Here is a 22,918-nt window from a genome sequence, read left to right as displayed (position 1 = left end):
TGGGAATAATCTTGCGGTTATTTCCAAGGTTGTTCCCATGTAACCTCTGAGAACGATCTTGATGGAATTCACAGTCTTAATCATACTGATGTAGTCCAAGAAGGGTTAGCCAGTATATATTATGGCGATTCATGTTAAACCTGGCTCTAGGTCCATTTTTCTAGAGGATCTCCACTCTTGAAATCATCTCCATGTTTACATGCTGCACCCATTGCTTTCTCTATTATCCTTGGACTACACTATGAGGTTGGCAAAGCTGTTGTGATGACTTCCATTTATGAAATATTGCGACTGAATTATGTGTTCTACAGTTAGATTGTGGATTGTCGCTGATCTGTAATGCATGGGCGTGAACTGCTTTTTAAATATTTCCCAATAAATGCAGCCGCGTATAGTCACTAAGGGCCAGATGTATCAAAGGGTTTTGCCCATTCTGTGCCTATGGGGAAATGTGTTGATACATATGGCCCTAAATGTGTTGAGTGGAAAGGATTCACATTACCTAACATGTTAACACCGTTAATCTGTCACAGAAAAACTGCAGAAAGTGAACATCAGCCCTATGTGGGTTGCCATATACCTTGTTACAACCTGGCCCATATGTTTTTAGTTTTTGCCTACAGACAGCTTTAGCTAGCGAGAGCTCATGTCATCATAAAACCACACATAACATGGCAGTCAATGCACAGACACACAGACACTCACAGACATACACACAAACAAGCACACACACAAAGCTTTTTGGGCACCGGCTTTTAGCCTTGTTCAGATGGCTTTAGCAAGTAGATCTCTGGCTGTCCATCAGCCTTGGTATTAGCTCATTGCATTTTGCAGATGTGAACTAATTCAACAAGAAGTGCTAAAACCAATAGGTTTGGGTTTAAGGAGACAGCATGTGGAACCACAGTTAAGCCAGACAAAAGTAAGTCATGAAAATTGTATATAATGATCTTGAAGAGCGCACATTCACCCAACAGTTTCTTGGCACTAAGTACAATGAGGAGTCCAACCTAACCTAACGCACACTAAGAACAAAAAAAAGCTAGAGGCCTGCCTTAACAACCACGTCTTTAACTTCTTCCTAAATTTCAAGTAATCCATCTGATGACATAGCGGTGGAGGCAGGGACTTCTGTATTGTAGAGGCTTGCAAGAAGAACCTGATGACGCTCATTCATTGCCTCTTGATGACGCTCATTCATTGCCTCTTGAATTTGGGAATAGAAAGGATATTGTAGGAAGATGATCGTAAGTTCCTAGGGACAGATTTACAGGCCCCTTGCACCACTTTTGCGTAATTTTTCCCATGTTAAAAATAACGCAAAAGTGGAGCAAGAGGCTTGTAAATCTGTCCCCTAGTCTGTAAATATTTTATGATCATAGGGCCCGATTCACAGAATGAACTTAGGACTCAATCCTAAACTTACTACTATTTTGGTATTCGAAGAATGCACTTCCTACTTTTGGCATTCTCAGAATGAACTTACTACTTTTGGTATTCACAGAAGTTAGGGTTTTGTCTTAAGTTTGTCTAAAGACAAACTTAAGACAGACTTAAGACAGACTTAAGACATACTTAAGAAAGAATCCTAATTTAAGTCTGTCTTGAATCTGTCTTAAGTCTGTCTTAAGACTGTCTTAACTACATCGATGCTACAGCAATTCCCCTGCTGTGCTGAAGGGTCTTCATCTCCATTATACATGACAAGCTCAGCTTGTCATTAGTGCAGCTCCACTGTGCCTCATGACGAGCTGAGCTCGTCATTAGCGTTGATGGGGTTAAGATAAACTTAAGACAAAATCCTAACTTCTGTGAATACCAAAAGTAGTAAGTGCATTCTGTGAATACCAAAATAGTTGTAAGTTTGGGATTTAGTCTTAAATTCATTCTGTGAATCGGGCCCTTAGTACTTAAGAATTGAGGACCGTCCTCCCTGAACACCTTAAAAATAATATAGCAGGCTTTAAAGGTAGTCCTTTGTTCAAGTGGGTGTCAGTGAAGATCTTTCTGTAAAGGAGTAATATGGTGTGAGAAATTGGGTTTTTGTTTGACTGGGGTGTGAGCCATTGTCATGCAACAGTCACAATTCTAAGCAGGGTGAATCACAAAAAGTCACTAAGCTAACCTTTGCTTAACCCTGGGTACCTTGGAAAAAAGCAGTCAGACATAACTTAGAGGCAATGTGTAAAGTATTTATGTAGTACACAAACAGAAATTAAGTGAAAATAAAACACACAAAAAGTCCCACACAAATTTAGAAAATAGAGCAAATTTTAATAAATTATTTGACAATAAATTAACAAAAATCCTATCAGTAGAACTGGAGTTATGGATTGTTAACGTTTTTGGTAAAAAATAGAGGCTAAAATATCAAAGCACCATCTACGGACATCTAGTCTAGTAAGACTGTATCAAAGGCAAAAAAAATGGCCGAGCGTGATAGAGCATGGTTCGGATCCATGAGGTGGTTTTAGCTGGTCAGCACTAACCTTCGAACTTAGAAGAAGTTTTGTGAAAAATGTTCTGAGAAGGTAAAATTTAGCGGGTAAGGCTGCAGGAGGTTTCTGAGGAGGGAGCATTGTCTTTGGATAACCTTGGGTCGAAGCCGCAGTGAAGATTTCTCCATTCAGACTTTGGGGCAGATTTACAATAACTGATGCATACCTGCATGTCAGCAGGAATGCGCCAGTTATTGTGCGTCACGGCAGACACCTCTTGCGCCACCATGGATTTTCCGCATTTACAATGTGGCGCACCATGGGCAAGAATAGACAGATGCATGACGCATCTGCTGCATTAAAGGTGACGCATTGCTTGAGTTGCCTAGCAAGCGCGACGCAGCTCCAGCAAGGCTCGGGTGCCCCTATTCCTTTCATGATGCGTCAATCCTTACGCCTGCTTCAAGCAGCATGGCCGCAAAAGTGACTGAGTGAAATCTTGTAGACTTCACTCAGCAACTTTTAGGAGGTGTTCCTACGCCGCCCGCCCCCCCCCCACCCCACCTGCGCCGGCACTCCCACATGTGGCGCAGGGCTTTACAACGTGACTCTTCTCCAAAGATGCATCATGTTTTAAATACACCACGAAAAACCACCACTGGTTCAGGGCTCCCAACAGCAAGGCTTAGCCACAAGCAATTAATAATCAAAAAGAAGCGCCAATATTGTATGTGAATTCTGAATCGATTGTCTCAACACATTTGAACTAAACAAAATGTCTTGGTCTCACATCTATGAGAAGATTTAGGGCCAGATGTAGGTGCCGAAATACCGGTCGGTAACGGCCAATTTCGGCCATTACCGACCGGTATTTAGTAATTGGCATGTAGGGGGCATATTTTACCGATTCCGTAAATTTACCGAATCGGTAAATTTACTGAATCGGTAAAATACCGAATCGGTATTTTTACCGATTTGGTAATGTTGAGATGTAGGTGGGACTCTTCTGAGTCCCACAGGCCTTACCGAATCGGTATTTTACCACCCAATCCAATTGGGTGGTAAAATACTGATTCCAGGTGTGCATGCACATGTGTGTATGCACACCTATGGCATGTGACAGACAGACATGCCCTTAGGGCATGTCTGTGTGCCACATGTCACACATGCCTGAAATCGGGGTGCTAGAGGGTGTCAAAGTGACACCCCTTGCAACCTTGCAACTTTCGGTATTTACCGAATCGGTAAATACTGATTCGGTAATGCCCATTGATTCCTATGGGCTTCAATGCCCATAGGAATCAATGGGCATTACCTAATCAGTATTTACCGATTCGGTAAATACCGATTCTTACAGAATCGGTAATTCAATTACCGATTCTTCCTAAATCTCCCCCCTTCTATTTTACAGATTCATAAATACCGAATCGGTAAAATTCGGTATTTATGAATCGGTAAAATATACTTACCTACATCTGGCCCTTAATCTTTTATTTTTGATAAATGATTTTTTTGTTCATGAGTTTGGTTTATAATTTCACCAAATTTGCATTTTATAAGACCTTATATACACAATATTTACATCAATCACTATAAATATTATATACATTTTCATCTCCATTTCAGTAATAGCAGACAGGACTGTTTTCTCAAATTTTGTCACTTCCTTTGGGACCTTACTAGCTGGTGGGCAAAAGACAGATTTATTTCTTAGTCCCGTAGTTTCCATTGGTGCTTGATAGATGTTCTCAGCAAAATATGTTTTTAGCCTTACTTTTCAACAGAATTCTATGACTTCTGTCTTCAATTTTACAAAATCCGTCCTCCGAGTCGGGACAAATGTTAATCCTTTACATAACACTTTTTCTTCTTCTTTGGCTAAAACTTTATTGGAGAAATTGAATATAGGCGACACCATTAACTCTTGTAATTGTGTCTTCTCGTTGACATTTCCCATGGCTGCTGATTGTGCCTTGTTTTTCTGCGAGCTTTCGTTTGGCCTCTGCCTAAAAAAGTACCTTAATGTTGTTGTTGGAATCCTCCTCGTCTGTTATTATTTCTCCGGGGGGTTGAATTTTCTCCTTCACTACCACTCCCAGAAGAAGATGTATCCGAAAATGTAATAAACTTATTATGTGATCTCCCTTGGTATTCCTGTAAGTGTCTATAGGCTTCTGGTCTGGAGTAAAAATCCAGTTGTAGGAAGGGATATACATTCTCTAAATTAAAGTTTTTTTTATCCTTTTCAAATTGTGCTGTTTTTTGATTTATAGTATAATCCCTGAACTCGCCAATCTCATTTTGAACTTTCTCCAATAATATTTTTGAATCTGTTATCAGTTGATTTGTTGAGATGGCTCTTTCTAAGGCTTCTATTAATTCCAGTTGAGTTTTGGATAATCTTTGAGCCGTTTCTACAGTGAGTACCAGCAGATCGCGGCTACATTTAGTCTCGATGTAGCTGTAGCCTTTTTTATAGAGCGGATCCTCCGTGAAGATTACAGGTACATTTTTTATCTGCAGACCACCTGGGATTGTGCCAGCCCTCAAATGTTGAAGGAGAAAATGCCCGTGATGGTCAGTGCGAATTTGTTTTTTCTTTAGTCTAGTTAGATTATCAATTTCATATTGATTTTGCGCAGAGGTACTAAGTGATGCAGAAGTGAATAATGGAGGGGCAGGAAGGAGATTTTTTTATATGTTCCTCACTATATGCAAACGTACCCTGTTCAGACATACTATTACAAACTTACAACAAAGTCTTGCAACAAAGGCCACCATACAACAATGAAAACACAGACGCAGGATTATTAATTGCTTGTGGCTAAGCCTTGCTGTTGGGAGCCCTGACCCAGTGGTGATATTTCGTAGTAATAGCAGGCGATTGCCTGTGTGGTCCTTGTCCCAGTATAAACATAGTGGAGTAAGGAGTTTAAGTGCACTTTGTTTTTTTGGTGAAAGCAGGGAGTACGGTCCTGCGTCGGTGTTCTCATTGTTGTATGGTGGCCTTTGTTGCAAGACTTTGTTGTAAGTTTGTAGTAGTATGTCTTAACAGGGTTCGTTTGCATATTCGCTTCTGAATTATAAATCAAACTCATGAACAAAAAAAACATTTATCAAAAATCAAAGATTAAATCTTCTCATAGATGTGAGACCAAGACATTTTGTTTAGTTCAAATGTGTTAAATACACCACAGCATGTTGGTGGCTTTGCGCCGGTGAAGCGCCAGAAAAGTGACGCAACGGCGGCGCAAATGTGGCATACCGGGCTTGTAAATCTGCCCCCAAGTTTCTAAAATAGAAGTCAAAAGCCTCCATCTGGATGAGGCAGAAGACTGTATCCGCAGACTATTCCACAAGGTCAGATAACCCTTTGACAAAGGACAACTGAAAATAATTTGCTGCTGCAGGAAAGAACATAGCGGTAGACGCCCCAAAGTCAATCTGACCAGCGATGCACCTTGGTCGAATAGAAGAGCAAGTTAATCCCAGTCTCCTCCTAGTTTTCGTAGCAGTTTTTATATAGTCAATAACTATTTTAAATATTCTTTAACTTTAACTGTACGCTATACATACCCCGGCGCCACTGGGTAGTTGTAGTTAGGTCACCTGTCCATAGGAAAAGCGTTTTTTGTGTTGCTAACAACGTTTGCTGAGTTTGACGAATCTCCACAAAACTGTCTAAAAAGTGCTACTTTTTGACTGGTTTGTGCATGCTAAGGTTTTGGCTGATCCCTCAAACAGGGGCCGGCAAAACAAGAGGGTCCAAAAACACAAAATACCCATGCATTTATCATTCTTAAAAAGGCTACAGAAAAAACCGCTGAACAGAATTAAACCTAATTTGACAGGAAGCTAGTCCTAGTCAACAGATTGTGCCACACAGCACCCTCTACCTTTAGAAATATATAGGAGCTTGGAGTCCTCAGGGCCTAATGAGGCTCGGGATGGTGTCGCATACCTACCCCTCCCCTTTAAAAAAGGCCCTGGGGTTTGGGGTTCATATTGTTGGTGGTGGTATTGGTATTGACGGCGGTATTAGTATTGGTTTGGTGGTGGTGGTATTTGATTGGTGGGTGGTATTGGTGGTGGTGGTATTGGTGGTTATGGTATTGGTAATGGTATAGTGGTATTGGTATTGGTGTTGGTGTTATTGGTGGTGTTGGTATTGGTGGTGGTGGTATTGGTGGTGGTGGTATTGGTGGTGGTGGTGGTATTGGTGGTGGTGGTATTGGTGGTGGTGGTATTGGTTTTGGTGGTGGTGTTATTGGTGGTGGTGGTGGTGTTAGGGATGGTATTGGTGGTGGTGGTGTTGGTGGTATTTGTGGTGGTATTGGTATTGACTGTGGTATTGGATCGTTGGTGGTGGTGGTATTGGTATTGACGGCGGTATTAGTATTGGTTTGGTGGTGGTGGTATTTGATTGGTGGGTGGTATTGGTGGTGGTATTGGTGGTGGTGGTATTGGTGGTTATGGTATTGGTATTGGTATAGGTGGTATTGGTATTGGTGGTGGTGTTATTGGTGGTGTTGGTCTTGGTGGTGGTGGTATTGGCGTTGTTGGTATTGGTGGTGGTGGTATTGGTGGTGGTGGTGGTATTGGTGTTGGTGGTATTGGTGGTGGTGGTGGTATTGGTATTGGTATTGGTATTGGTATTGGTATTGGTTTTGGTGGTGATGGTGTTGGTGGTATTTGTGGTGGTATTGGTATTGACTGTGGTATTGGATCGTTGGTGGTGGTGGTGGTGGTATTGGCGGTGGTGGTATTGATAGTAGTGGTATTGGTGTGGTAGTGGTGGTATTGGTGGTGGTGGTATTGGTGGTGGTATTGGTGATGGTATTGGCAGTGGTGGTATTGGCGTTGGTAGTATTGGTGGTGTTATTGGTCGTGGTGGTGTTGGTGGTTTTGGTATTGGTGGTGGTATTGGTGGTGGTGTTGGAGATGGTGGTATTGGTGGTGGTGGTGGTATTGGTGGTGGTAATGGGATGGTGGTATTGGTGATGGTAGTATTGGTGGGTTTGATGGTGGCGGTATTGGTGGTGGTGGTATTGATGGTGGTATTGGTGGTGGTGGTAGTGTTATGTTATGTTACTGATGTTTGTAACCAGCACAGATACTCCAAAGAGTGTCCCCGCGCGAGCTATGAGGTGCTGACAGTGATAAACTAATTAAAACAGGAATGTTTTGAGCTGTTTCTTAAATTGCCCCAGATCCTGAATGCTACTCAAAGAATAAGGCAAGGAGTTCCAGGCTGTGGCCGCCCTAAAGGTGAGACATCTGCCCCCCATTCTTTGAAGGCGAACACAGGGTATCTGGGCAAGCAGCTGGGTTGCAGACCTCAAATGTCTTACAGGAGTATAAAACTTGAAGCGCTTCCTTAGATATGCAGGCCCGACGCATGTAAGGCACGGTGCGCGTCAACCAAGGCCTTGAACTTTACACGTTTAATACCAGGCAGCCAGTGCAGCATAGGCAGATGTTTCTGATAGGAATATTAAACAAAAGCCTAGCTGCCCCATTCTGGACCATCTGCAATTTATTAAGAGTGTAGTCCGGGAGGCCAATGCACAGCGCATTGGCATAAACAATGCGTGACAGGATCTGCGCCTGGGTCACAATTTCCTTCGCTGCCCTAGGAAGCAGAGGAATACATTTATTAAGGGTTCTTAGAATCCCAAAAGAGACCACAGCCAGCTTTTTATTTGGGTCAAAAAGGATAACTGCTCATCGAACCAAACACCCAGGTTCTTAAATGGTTGGCCAGAGGAGGATGGCAGTGGATAGTCGGACGGCCAAAGAGATTCTCTAAACCGGAGAGGAAAATTCCATTAAGAAGGATTTCCTACTCATCTTTGTTGGATTTGAGCTGAGCCGCTTAGAGACAGTGAAAAACAGCTGTCGAACAGTTTTTTGCCTCCAGAGTAAAAAACTCTGATTTACCCCAAGTAAACAGGAGTTGAGTGTCGTCAGCGTAAGCCACGATCTTAGCTCCCAGATACTCCACCAACTGGACCAGAGGAGTGACATAGATGTTAAAGGGAAGGAGACTCAAAGAGGACCCCTGTGCACTCCCTTGGTCACTAATTGAGGCGGGATGAAAATGGTGTGAGTCAGATCTGTTGCATAGGCCCCTCCAGGAAGGATTTCAGCCAACTCCAGGCCAAACCTGAAATACCTATATCGGCCAGACGAGCCAAAAGCAGTGAATCGGGGACATTATCAAATGCTGCCGAGAGGTCCAAGCAGTCCCGAATAGTTTCGCAGACTTCAACCAGAGAGGACTCAGTGCTGTAGGCAGCTCTGAATCCAGATTGTGCCGAATAGAGTGAGCTAGAGCCTTCAATGAAATCAGTAAGCTGTTTATTCGCTTCCTTCTCACAGATTTTAGCCACACTGGGGAGCAGGGAAATAGGGCGATAACTCCCCATATCCCACGGATCCTGCAACAGAGGCCAAAAGCCTAGCTGTGCAGGGATCAGACGGAGAGCAGGATTTCAAGGTCTTGAAAATTTTAAGAGACTCCAGTAAGTCAATGGGTGTGAAAGCCTCAAGCAAGAAAGAAGGAGTTAGCACAACAGCAGCGAGCACACCTTCCGAAATAGGCATGCTCGGACCTGTAAACGTTGCCTGTATGGTGGTATTGGAGGTGGTATTGGTGATGGCCATATTGGTGGTATTGGTGGTGGTATTGGTGATGGTATTAGTGGTGGTATTGGTGGTGGTATTGGTGGTGTTGGTGGTATTGGTGGTCGTGGTGATGGCTTTGGTATTGGTAGTATTGGTGGTGGTGGTATTGGTGGTGGTGGTTGTGGTATTCGTGGTGGTTGCATTGGTGTTTGTGGTATTGGTGGTGGTATTAGTGGTGGTGGTGGTATTGGTGGTGTTGGTATTGGTGTTGGTGGTGGTGGTGTTATTGGTGATGGTCTTATTGGTGGTGGTATTGGTGGTGGTGGTATTGGTGGTGGTGGCATTGGTGGTGGTTGTGGTATTTGTATTGGTATTGGTGGTGGTGGTATTTGTATTGGTGGTATTGGTGGTGATGTTGGATGGTGGTATTGGTGGTGGAGGTGGTGGTATTGGTGGTGGTGTTGTTGTTCATAAAACAGGCTTTTGAAAACAACCAATCAGATGGCTTAGTGCAGATGACATGTAACACAGATGTGCTGTTGTCAGCTTCAGCCCGTTAGCACATGATTATGTGCTACCTGGAATTCACATGACTTAATTTGCTAATCATTTCTAAATCCATTTTACTTGGGGGGTTGAAACAGACACAAGATAATGCTGGGTTAAAGTGATTGAAAGCAAGCGCTCATGTTACAGGGGCAGCCATGCTGCTTTAAAAAACACAAGCAGTTTGAGCTGAAGCAGCGCATGTCCGGCCTGCAGTAAGAGAAACTGAATAAAGGAGTAAGTGCTTACAGACTAAATAACAGGTTCCATGTTACAACTAAAGTAAAGGGGCCAGTAGCCATGGGAGGTTACAAATGAAGGCAAGGCTGTACTAAAGAGGGACTAACAAGCCTGTTAAAGAATCCGAAGGCAGCATTTACGAAAGACAGTGACGCAAGCCAATGACAAATATGGGAGGAGAGTGGGTGCAGCTTCTCTCCCATGCTCTACTACAGCAGTCTTGCAGAGTGAGCAGCGCAGTCGCGCTGCCGCTAGGCTCGACCTCAAAACATAAAAGGGGCTCCTTTCCTTGTCAGGTTCTCGCCTCGCTTGCAGAAAGAGAGTTAAATGACAACATTCCAAGCTCGCAATGTGGAAGAATATGCCCAGTAACCCAATGGCTGTGCAGTGGCCGGAGCCAAACGTGACTGTAGCTGGAAGCAAATGCTTTCTCGTTTATTTAACATGTTTTAGGCCTCCAACCACAATTGCTGACCCACCCAGTCCCCTTACCACCACCCTGCTGGCATTAATGTGGGCCTCATCACACCACAGACTTATGGTCCCTGGGCAAATGTTTGTGAGCACCCATGCTCCAGTCTATGTATTCTGTCCTGTAGACTGACTCAAAATGTGAATGACAGTCCAAACCACCAATGGCGAAAGGGGCTGACCTGAAGCCCCTTTCTGTTGTTATTGTTACTAAATATGATACTCTATTTGATGGTGAAAGCAATATGCCGGTGAGACAGCTAAACATTTCTCTAGGCCAGACCTAAAAAGTTAATAAACCTGACCAAAGCTAATTATTCATCAAACAGCTAAGAGACAGTATAAACACTTATATGTGCATTATAAATTATAAACAGTAATTATATTTGAGTCGTTGGAGTCCAACATGCGCTCTAATCATTCTGCAAAGATACCCAAAACAGCATGCCACTCCCCAAATACGGTTCCACCCATCTTGCTGCACACGTCAGTAGCTATGACACATTTACTGTTGTGCTGCTCAGTAAGATTGTTGTTAAGGAACATTGCTTCTCTAAGAGTGCGCTCTCTTTCGGCAGCAGGTTTGTAGTATGACTTTACAAAAAGACTGCAATAGACTCTCAGTCATGAGACAGAATTCTGCAGCACCGACACATCGTTCTGTTTGCTTAAAGGCTTTAACTCCAATAGATGAAAACATTACTGTTGATATATATTTTATAAAGAAGAAACAAAAGGCAACAAGTCACTGGATGGTCGCACGGATATTCACAGCTCAAAAGCAAGGCCAACAACTGAACGGGTCTCTCTGCACTGGCAACTTCACACAATCCTAGCATCCCTTTGAACCAGGACATACAATAACAACCATGCTAGGAAGAATAGAGTCCAACTATTGGACATGACTGTTGGACAAGATCTTCCTACAAGAAGCATATTAATCAACATGCATTTACCATGCACTAGGTCTCACATTTGTAAGAGTTAGAGCTATTGGCGTTGTGTAAATGACAATATCCTTTACCCATGTGTTTTGGTTTGGCGTGTAGTGGGTGTATTATGTCGTGTGGAGTGGAATTATGTGGAGTGGTAAATAGAAAGTGGTGAGCGCTGCATAGCATAGTTAGAAAGGAAGATAGAGAAGAATATTTAGGGGCTTATTATGATCGTGAACGGACTTGAGTCCGTCTGCGACCATCCAGGAGGAGGGAACCTCCGCATGGCCTGCGGAGTTCCCTCCTGTCCAATTAGGATGTGACCGCCACCCTGGCGGTCACATCCTCTATTTTTAACCTTGCGGCGGGTGCGGCTTCAAGCTGCATCCGCCGCAATGTTAAAAATGCATACATTGCATTTGTATGCAGAAAGCGGCAGGCACCGTGCGGTGCCTGCCGATTACTGCATACAAATGCAGGGGGGTACCATAGGTACCCCCCATGTGCACCCCACCCCCTCTTCACCCAGGGGGGCCGCAACGGGCCCCCGCCGTGAAGCTCTGTATGGTTTTCCACGGCAGAAAACCCGCTGTGGAAAAGCATTTCTTTTTGGGCATCCTAATATGGCTCGCGGTGTCTGAGAGACACCGCCACCATATTAGGGCTTTTCTGCCGCGGTTGTAAGCCAACCGTGGCGGAAAAGCTGCGGACAGAAACCAGGACCCACCAGCCATCCTAATGCGGCAGTTGGTCTTTGGTGGGTCTGCTGCGGTTTTTCCGTATCCTCCGGGCCGGCGGTGGCTTCCGCCGGCCTGGAGGATGCGGAAAAACCACTATCCTAATCTGCACCTTAGTTTGGGCAGGAAGTAGTGAATGAATTCCAGACAAATGGGCAGAAAGTGTGTTTGAACGAGAGAAATAAGGGGAGAGCAGGCTACAGACTTATAACGAGGGAACACTTCTTTACACAAAAGACACACTAAGAAGAGGAGGATAGCATGGATTAGAGGGATGGAAATCTTGAAAAGGTATGGGAAACAAACTGTGCTTGAAGACCTGAAGTCAATCATATGAGACAGTATTATTGTTGTGGAATTGTGTGTTGAGGTGTGGATGTATGTTGTGGAATTATGTAGCATGGTGTGTAGTGGAATTATGTGGATAGTAATTTTATGTGGTATGATGTGGTATTTTGTGGTGTGGATTGGATGTAATTGGTATGTTGGGGAATTTGTTGTTGAGTTGCATTATGTGATTTGTTGCCGAAATATATGGTGTGGATTTGAAAAGTGTGGAATGAAGTTGTGCTGCATGGAACTGTGTGGCATTCAGTGAAATTATGCTGGTTGGAATTATGTGGCATGCTATGGGGTGTATTTATTTGGATTGTTACTTTGTGGCAGTTGCTAGTGTCCTAGAGTGAAGTGGGAGAAGTAGAGTGTCAGACTGAATTTGTTGGACGGTGGAGTAGGGGGAGTAGAGTGTTGCAGAGATGAGCAGAGTTCAGTGGCAGAGAGTGTCGCAGAGTGCAGTGTCAGAGTGCAGTGGCGTAGAGTGGAGTGGGTTGGAGTGGATTGAGATAGTGGGTGGATTGGAGGCAGACTAAGTTCTGAAACTTTCTTTTATATTTAGCATGCATTTTGGAAAGTCCCTTTACTGGTCTATTCAAACTATAGCAGAACTTATAATAAAGATCCACTAAACCAATAGTAGCAATGCTTAGATGTTTTAAAACTGTCTCATTATAGAATAACTTTATAAAATATGACTGCCTAGCTAAGTAGTGGAACTACTGCCTATTCGGCCACTAGCAGTTCTGCTGAGATGAGCTAGTTCTGTCTGATATAAAGTGTGGCAGCCCTGATTCAGTGTGTCCTGCTAGTAATTCACACCTGTTCTTGTGATACGTACGAATTGATTATGCAGGTGGCAAATAGCAGTAAATAACCAGTAAAGAAAGACAGAGTTTAACATTTCATTGCGCCACATTAAATTAATGAGCCAGAAGGTGGCGCAGAAGTATTGCAAACTATCATGGAGACAATAGCAAATGTATTTCCCATGCTGGTGGATGCTGTTTCAATTTACTGTTATTTACACGTATTATTTATTCCGAAATATAACTCTGTCACATAATTTTTCGGGCAACCAGTTTACCTGTCGGTCTTTTTATGAAAGAAGGTGAGGTTTGAAAGGTGGCTGAAGCAAGATGTCATGTAAATAGAAATATGACCTTTGCTAAGTGCAAGTTGAAACGGTTGATCTGGACTGATTCTGAACAGGTTCTGGGCTGTTTGCCCTAAAGTCCAATTATATGCGACATGTTTTCACAACTTAGCATGTGGTAAACCATAGCTACAAAAGTAACACCTGTAATGTATCCTAGTTATATCTGAGGTACTCACAGAAGGCATTTAGGAGTCCGAAAGTTAGGAGTCCTAACTATACTACTACTAAATTGAGAAAAATCCTAATTTTAAGACTTTCGGTATTCACAGAAGGCATTTAGGAGTCCTAAAGTTAGGAGTCCTAACTTTACTACTACTAAATTGAGAAGAATCCTAACTTTAAGACTTTCGGTATTCACAGAAGGCATTTAGGAGTCCTAAAGTTAGGACTCCTAACTTCTGTGAATACCGAAATGAGTATGTGCCTTCTGTGAATACCAAAATGAGTAGGTGCATTCTGTGAATACCAAAATAGTAGTAAGTTTAGGACTGATTCTTAAGTTCATTCTGTGAATCGGGCCCAATAATCTTATCTTCATAGCCAAATCGTCACATATAAAGAGGGAATACAACTACGCAAAAACTGTCCCAAAAACTTCTCCAAGAGCAAGAAAGTTTCTGTAATATACCTAAGGAAACATGGAATGAGTTCTCCAGCTGTTTCATAGAGAAGGAAATCGTACTCTGCCTTGTACAAACCATGAATCCCAATTACCACTAAGAGATTTAACTCAAACGCAAACTACACCTGAAGTCTCTTAAATGTATTGGCTAAAGCAAGTGCTAAATTCAGAAATTCCACTCACTTTTTGGAAAAAATGCTCATGAAACTTAACAAGAAAAGTAAAAAAGCGTCCATTCCATACTGGTCCAACCTGAAAAATGCCTGCCTCTCTCAAAGAAAAGTTCCTGACTGCTTAAAAACAGGCCAGGCCTTGCATTAACAATAAATTGCTGAGCTAAAGAATATCAATAATTTCCAACTGGCTTCTCACCTTCCTTTTTTGGCAAAGGTTTCAGTGAGCTGAGTTGAATCCCAACGAAAACTCTTCATTAAAGAGAACAATCTATTTGATGAGTTGCAGCCAGGTTTCTGACCAGGTGAAGAACTGAGACTGCAGTGTTAAATGTGGTTGATGATGCTATCTGTATTCTTAGACAAGGTGACATAAACCCCTTTATCCTTATACACCTAACAGCTGCATTAGGCACATTCAGGACTTAAGTGAGCCACAAAATGTTTTATAAGGGGTCTCCTATGTAATAAAGAGGACAACTTAAACATGTACAATGCACAATAAGTTACATGTACATTGATTCCCAAAGTGTACTACAGACTGGTATTTTGGTTTTTCTCTGAACTTTCTGCTATTGCATATAGCTATATAACACAACAACAGGCGTTTCATTTCAAAAGCTTTTATTCGGGTTGTCATAACAATCCATATAAGCGCAAACAAAAAACAAAACGGCAAATTACAATAATAATTAATCGCAACACCACATTATAGCTATCAAAAATTATGAAAATTATTCATGGGATAACCAATGCATTTCTCTTTCATATTATACATACCAAACCAAGTCCCCCCGAAAGATTGCTTAAATTCCTTGTGCAATGAATGCGTCCATAAAGTGCAGAAATGCTACATATAATTCAAGGATGTAAGGCCTTAATACATTATGGTAGAAATGTTCCATCAGTATTTAAAAACATGTTACCAAAACAGTAGTAAAAACAATCAACTATGTACAAATATAAAGATTAAAACTCTTCTAAAAGGAAGAATATGCCAGCAGGGTGAATGTATAATTCATGTATTTTAACTATGTACTGATTGCCAAGTTAAACAGTAATAGATTTCCTAGCATCTATACATTTCGTTATATACATAGCAACAGCAAAGCAAATATCTGGAATTTCTAGGCGCATATTTAATTTCATTGCAAAATTTGTGGATAGAGCTTTACATTTTAAAAGAATTGGTTTAAAATAAAAAAGCCTTAAAAAATAGTAAAATTTACAAAACAGTAAAAAATGACGGCAGCTTTGTCGTGAGATTCCATCACAGGGGCAAACAGAGTTTGATCCAGTTCTCATAACAGGAAATGGCACCAAATGATGTACAGTACCCAATCTAAGACGCGTTAAAACAAATCGGTGTGAGTTATATGTGACCATGAACAAGTAAGACTGGAAGCCTTTATTTAAATCAAGCTCTTGGCAAAAGACAACCGTTGGTAGCGTCATAGATTGCCTTACTCTATTCTCTCTCTTGTATGATAAAAATTTCTCATTTAATTCTTTTTTAGGAATAGAGGCGGCAAAATCTGGATTTAACAGAATGTCATTGTTAAATAAAATACGGTACCAATAATGGATATATTTCAACCATGATATGTGGGAAAAGTGATCAAGTTTTAGACAGTCTCTTATTATTTGTTGTGTAAACAAAGTTTCTGATTTTGCCCAAATGGATCGCCATAATGTTAAAGGACGCAAAGCTGCAAGATCTGAAATATAGTTAATACCTACTTCTTCATGCACCAATAAAGTTGATGCAGATTGGGGGACGCACAATACTCTCTTTAGGAATTTGTTTTCGTCACATTGCATGGTTTTCCCCTCGTAGTAACCCCAGATTCCTGCCCCGTACAATGCTGATGAAACACATCTAGCATTATAGATGGTTACAAGGTCCTTAATTCTTCTGGGGCCCCCCAATTTAGTGGAAAAACTGAAGAGGCTGTTTGTATTCCTATTCATCTTCAGGCCTATGTTGTTAAATTCTTGTGTCCACTTCCCATCATCTGAAAATGTTATTCCGAGATAACAGAATTTCTTTACAGTTAGCAGCTTCTTGTTATCAATAAAAAAAGAGCTTGTTAAATTAGTTTTTGACATGGCAACAGTCTTGCTTTTATTAATTTTTAGTTTCCTGCCCTTGATAAATTCAGCAAAGTTATCTATGAGGCTCTGTAGTCCGATTTTTGTGCGAGATATTAAAACGGTGTCATCCGCATATAATAGAATTGGTACCACCTTACCGGCGAGGCATCTGCTGAAATTTGGCCTAGGGTTGAATCTATTTGATTAATAAACAATGAAAATAGGAGAGGAGCTAATACTCAACCCTGGCGTATGCCTCTACTAACTTTAAAAAAAGGGGTACATTCTCCGGATGGGCCGTATCGGACTTTACAAGACAGCATTTCATAGAGCCTCCCTAAAAAGTGTACCATTTCCTTGGGAGCGCTTAAGTCCAATAGGATCCTCCATAATATGGCATGGTCCACGAGGTCGAAGGCGCTACTCAAGTCCGCAAAGCAGAGAAATAAATTCCCCTCCTTTGCAACAGTATATTTATTTATCAAGAGGTCAAGGTTGGCACATTGCTCTAGGGTGCCTAGGCCCTTCCTAAAACCATATTGTACCTTGGTTAAAATATCCTGCTCTTCAGCCCAGGTTTCCAATCTCTTTAGCAGAACTCTGCTCATCACCTTGATGGAAGCATCCAACAAGGAGATAGAGCGGTAGTTACTCGACTCGGATTTGGATCCTTTTTTAAAGAGTGGTACTATTATAGATTGGCCCCAAGTTAGTGGGATTTGTCCCTCTGCTGCCATATTAAAAACCCTGGTTAGGATGGGTGCCCAGAAGCTTTACCACCTTTACTATCGATAAAACCGTCATATACCTCATCTAGGTTAATCAACAGAGGTAATGGCTACCAGGTGGAAGTTTCGGGTGTTAAAAAGTCTGGGGTATTCCTAGCTGGGTTAAAAATCTTCGTAAAATGCTCAATCCAAGCATTACATTCAACATAAGAAGTTAATTCAGGTATGCTATCAGACTTTAAAAAGGGACTGTTTATAATTTCCCAGTAAAGTTTGCCATTGTTTGTTTCTGCTGCAAAATTAAGATTAGTCCATGCCTCATCCTGAAGGCTTTTCTTCCTGTTGGAAATGGCTACCTTGTGATCTAAACGTAGTGATTTTATGGTTACATTGTTACGAGGTTTGACACTCAATGCTTGTTTAAATGCTTGCAAAGCCCGGGTACAATCCCCATCAAACCAACCTATTTTCTCGACCCTCTTCATACAGGTTTTCCTGGTAAAAATCTCATCAATGGTCACATTCATTTTGACAAATTCATCAATTATATTACAAACAATAACTCCATCACTCAGGCACTTCTCAATTTCAACTCTGCATTTGGTCACCACCTCTAGATGTTTTGTTTGAGGATCGATTCCGGCCCATTTGATTCTCAGCCCATTTGTTATGGTGGCTGTGGCATTGACGACACAATTATTGTCAACTAGTTTTTTATTACCCCAGCACAGCAGTGATATATGGATACTGTTATGATCGCTTAATGGTTGTTCCATAACCCAAAGATTTGAATACTCGATGTTATTAGAAAGCAGAATATGGTCGATACTAGTATTAGTATTTCTGCCTATGTAGGTTGGACAAGGGAGATTTTCCTTATTCTTTGAGCAATTCAGTAGATCCAAGTCAAATTTTGCCAATAGTTTGTTCAAAGCCATACCATAAATGCAATGGGAGAAATGAAGATCATCCCCTGCATCTCCGACACCAGACTCCTTTCTAAGTCCACAGGAGTTAATTTTAGCTAATGGGCATAGCTTGATGTTAAAATCGCTTGCCCATAGAATAGTTGCCTGTTTTCGGGATACTGCTAGGGCTTTCTCGTGGTTACTCTCTAGAGGAAGTAGGGTTTTCCATCTATTATTATCGAATTTGTTCTTATAATAGTTGATCACTATAAGATCATTGCCTTTGCTAAATTTGAGACGAAGCACCTGGTTATTGATCCCATCTGAACTGTAACTTTTAGTTTGACCTGCAGCAGAGTTAGCCGCAGGTAACCAGTGGGAGGAGTAACCCTCTATAAAGATAGGTTCTTTACACCATGTGTCTTGGAGACAAATAATGTCCTGACCGTCAGTGATAAAACCCTTTCAAAATGGGGTATCCAACTTATTCCTAAGGCCCGTTATATTCCAGGTAACTAGACTATAGCCTAAATCAACAACAGGCATGCACCCAATACAGGCCAGGACTACTGGCTTAGTCAATAGCTTTTAGCTGTTCAAGATAAAGGAGTAACAACCATCATTTTTTGCAAATAATGAATATTGAAAATGTTCAATTCTGAAATTGTTAAAATGTAAATTAAGCATTACTGAGGCTTGTGGAAGGGTTAGTGGTCTTCAGAGTGTCTCAATCACTTTGGTTATGCTCACTCTTTGATAGACATGTACACCCTTTTCCTCTCTTCATCTCGATCATCTGCATCTTTGTTCTCTTCAGCACCCTCTTTTTACTCTCTCCTGAATGCTCTTTCTCAAATCAAATCAAAACAAATTGAGCTTTATTTGGTGCAAATAAAATCACCATAAAAGCATGTTAATCAAGGAAAACATACCTACAAAATATCATAATTAAAATTATTGAAAATTACAGTTTATGATTCTACAAGCTAAAAGAAGTCGAGAACAAAATACTAATGCATATAGAATACATGAGGTGCACAATACTGTTATAAAAACACCCATATCAAGGCACAATAATTTTTACACTACAAGCTATACAGAAAACAATTAATTCAGATTTAAAGTGCTAATGCTTATTAGTGCAAGAAGGGTACGTAAAGTGCAAGATACTGCATCTTATCAAAATACCTTTATCCCATAATCACAAAAGAATGACAACCAGTCACATTTTTGCACTACAGGCTATTCGAAGAATAGTACATCCACATGTAAAGTGCTAATGGCCATAAGTGCATAGAGGTACATAAAGCGCAAAGTGCCATATCTTGTCAGGATAGATAGTAAAGATCAAAAACTAGGAGTCGTCATGCAGATTTTCATATAACAACACATCCAGGTATGAGTATACCTTTCTTTTTCTAAATGAAAGTTGTACAAATTGAATAACGGAGTTTATGATTTTCACATTTTCCAGGCTACATACAAAATTAAAAGCATGTTTATAATTAACAAGTATTTGCAATGCAATAGGTCTCGCATTAGGAAAGTTTGAGCTATTGGTATTGTAAATGACAAATTTTGTATTTATGTGTTGGTTTTGAAAATAGCGAAATTAATAGCTTTGCCATTTACAATGCCAATAGTTATAACTTTCGCAAATGTAACGACTATAGCATTTGTAATGCAATATGTGTTATAGTTACGTGACTTAGATGTATTGATATTACAAATAGCAATGGCTTTTAATTTTTTTAAATAATTAATACTTAAATAAAAGTTATTGTAATTTATAATGGCAATAGCTTAAACTTTTGTAAATAACTTTTGTGAAGATTATGTTCAGTGTATTTTATTGTGACGAAAATCCAAGAACAGAAGTGAAAATATTTGAACCAGTTGTTGTTGAATGGTTGCACAGATTGATGGTGTGGTGACGCTGAGTGATGTTGTGGTGGCGACGAGTGATGCTGTGGCGTTTATTCATTGTGGGTTTGTTTGTAATGCGCTAGAATCGACTCCCGAAGGAGTCTCTCTGCTCAGTAGACCGCTGGGGAACCCGTCCTGGCTTTCCCTGTGAGATGGTCCCTACTGGGTATCTCCAAGGTGAAACCAGCCATCCCCGGCGTAAGTGGGGGGCCATTGTGGAGATGAGGCAAGCTAATGCCCAGAGTTGCCGAGTGTGATCCCTGGTTAGAGTAGGCACCGAGGTGAGAATTATCGAGTCCGCGGACCCTGGTCCACGACCCTGCCGCGTCGGGAATTGAACCCTTGTCCCGGGCCCTCCTCTGCTCTCGGGTCTGCCGCCTCTAACCAGTGAGCCACACCGTTCAGTGATGCTGTGGTGGTGCTGAGTGATGCTGTGGTGATGCAATAGATAGAGTGAGTACGATAGATAGAGTGAGGGCAATAGATAGAGGGAGGGCGATAGATAGAGTGAGGGCGATAGATAGAGTGAGGGCGATAGATAAAGTGAGGGTGATAGATAGAGTGAGGGTGATAGATAGATAGATTGATAGAGTGAGAGGCGATAGATAGATAGAGTGAGGGTGATAGATAGAGTGAGGGCGATAGATAAATAGAGTGAGGGCGATAGGTAGATAGATAGCTATATGTAGCATATAACTATGTGGCACTGAGTGGTATTTGGAGTGTATGTTGCATTGAGTGCAGTGTAATTATGTGGCGTGTAATTATGTGACACTGAGTGGTATTTGGAGTGTATGTTGCATTGAGTGCAGTGTAACTATGTGGCGTGTAATTATGTGGCACTGAGTGGTATTTGGAGTGTATGTTACATTGAGTGCAGTGTCATTATGTGGTGTGTAATGTGGCACTGGGTGGTATTTGGAGTGTGAATGATAGCTATGCATAGCTTCTTAATATTAGCATTCATCAATTGTATATATATTTGCAAATCAGATATATCACATTTGCTAATTATGTCATACTGTGTAAATGAATCAACTGTTTATAAATGCATGGATTACACTTTAAAATGTAGATCTGCTTAACATCCACTGGTTTGCGTTCACAGGCAAGTAGAAAGATGTACGTGTATATGTCATTTAGATATGAATGAATATATTGCATACCTATATTTAGATAGCAAAGACTGTATCTCAACTTTGACTCTTATAAAAGCACATTCGCTTTTACATGGGGAATATTATATTGGTGTGAAATCACTCCTTATGATGTAACTTTTAGGATATCTCTGAGTGTGATGTCATTGTAAACTGCATATGCTAATCAGTCCCCCTCCAGGTTTGGGAAGGAATTGTGCTTCGGGGGCATAGCCAGTGTGTCATGGGTGCTGGTGCAAGGAAGAAACCCCCAGGCTGCTGTTTGAATTATAAAATGCAGCAGTAATCAGGGTTTGGTGGGCCTCTCAGGCCTCTGGGCCCTGGTGCCACTGCACCTGCTGCACCAGTGTAAGCTATGACCCTGTTGTGCCAGGAATGGGGTTGCCAAATCATTTAGACTGTGTCAACATGCTCTCCAGCTGCAACCTGATTAAGCAAACGGAGGTGCCGGTGAAGGAAATAACCGAACATACTGGGATTTAACTTTCTATTGCCCTTCTGACTAACACAAGGAAAATGGACTCCGTGTGTGTTGAAATACTTGTACCCATTAGATTCTTCTGTGCATCTCTCCAGTGCAGACTGGCCATAGCCCTCATTACAAGCGGTGTTTTGAGATAAATATCACCAGATCCAACCTACCAATATTTCCGGGGGGAAAATACGGCTTATGTGCAGTAAGAACCAAAATTTTAATGTTACTCCTCAAGAGCCTGTGATAGGCGATAATTATCGAACTGGATAAAATACTGAGCAACTCGGTGTCGATTGTAATGCTTTCCGATTGCAGACTTCTCGTATGAGGGCCTTTGCAGAGAACATCAAAGGAAACATACACGCTCTCAGGATTCTCTCTTAAAATTGCTGTGAAAATGTGGGTGAATTTAGTAATATGTAGCGTGTGGAATGACTGAAATGTGGTCAGTGTCTATAACGTGTGATGTAAATTGAGAATTTGCATGCTCGGGTGTCTCGGAAAAGAGATTGCGTTTTAGATATATTTTACTTATCTGGGTTTGTCTGGGGTCGTTCACAGTAACCGAAGTACCATCTTCCGGTCGTGCCATGGAGTACAGTACTGCTTCTGCCTGGCTTTCCTGCACGCACTCCTTCACACAGCGGAAGAAAGTGTATAACGCTGCTGCCATCCGTGGAGTGGGTGCGGGGTGTAGTTGTCGAGTTAGCTCTCGATGCTACAAGTGGCAGTTAGCAGAGCTCCTGGGAAGGTACAGTCACAACTCAAGTTTGCTGTCATCCGAGAGGGCAGCAAGGCTTATCTTTAAGTGAGAGCAGAGAACGTAAAGAACAGCTTGGATGCACTGAATCAATCAATGCTTGTCGTTTTATATTGATTTTTTTAACCTCAACGTCCGACCAGTGACTAGCTGATCTTTGCAAATGTAGAAACTTGTCACTTGCCAGTTAATGACAACAAGGAAGTTGCATCTTGTCTGATAACACAAGACGCAGCTATGACTGACTGCGCGAGGCCTGGAAAAACACCACCTGACAACAGATGAAAAAGATATAAGGCAGAAAGAAAAGTGGAGGAAGGGAGAGACGTCAAAGAGGCACTTTTATTCAGATACCGAGAAAAATAAGACGAGGGGGAGCAGTACGTATAGTTATGCTAAGCAGATGTTTTGGGAATAACAGAAAAATTATTGGTTAGCGGTAGGGGTAGAGAGGCAGAAAGACTGGAGAGAGAGCGGGAAACTAAAGCGAGACTAACAAACTCTCGGCATTGCGTGGCAGGGGGCGGGGAGCGGATTCCTTTGAAGTCTGATGCTGGGGCGGGGGTTGCGGATTCTGATGCCGAGACTC

At 41.6% G+C, this 22,918-nt stretch overlaps 1 pseudogene across 1 annotated transcript in view; it reads left to right on the top strand.

Moving 5' to 3' along the window:
- The window catches only part of LOC147734751 (aldo-keto reductase family 1 member C3-like), a 202,093-nt pseudogene that overhangs the window by 103,961 nt on the left and 75,214 nt on the right, over positions 1-22,918 (top strand). The window lies entirely within an intron of this gene.

This window comes from Lissotriton vulgaris, chromosome 1_2, assembly GCF_964263255.1.
Source record: "Lissotriton vulgaris chromosome 1_2, aLisVul1.2, whole genome shotgun sequence".
Classification (NCBI taxonomy): domain Eukaryota; kingdom Metazoa; phylum Chordata; class Amphibia; order Caudata; family Salamandridae; genus Lissotriton; species Lissotriton vulgaris.
The sequence above is the reverse complement of the archived record's forward strand: the minus strand, read 5'-3'. Positions and strand labels throughout refer to the sequence as shown.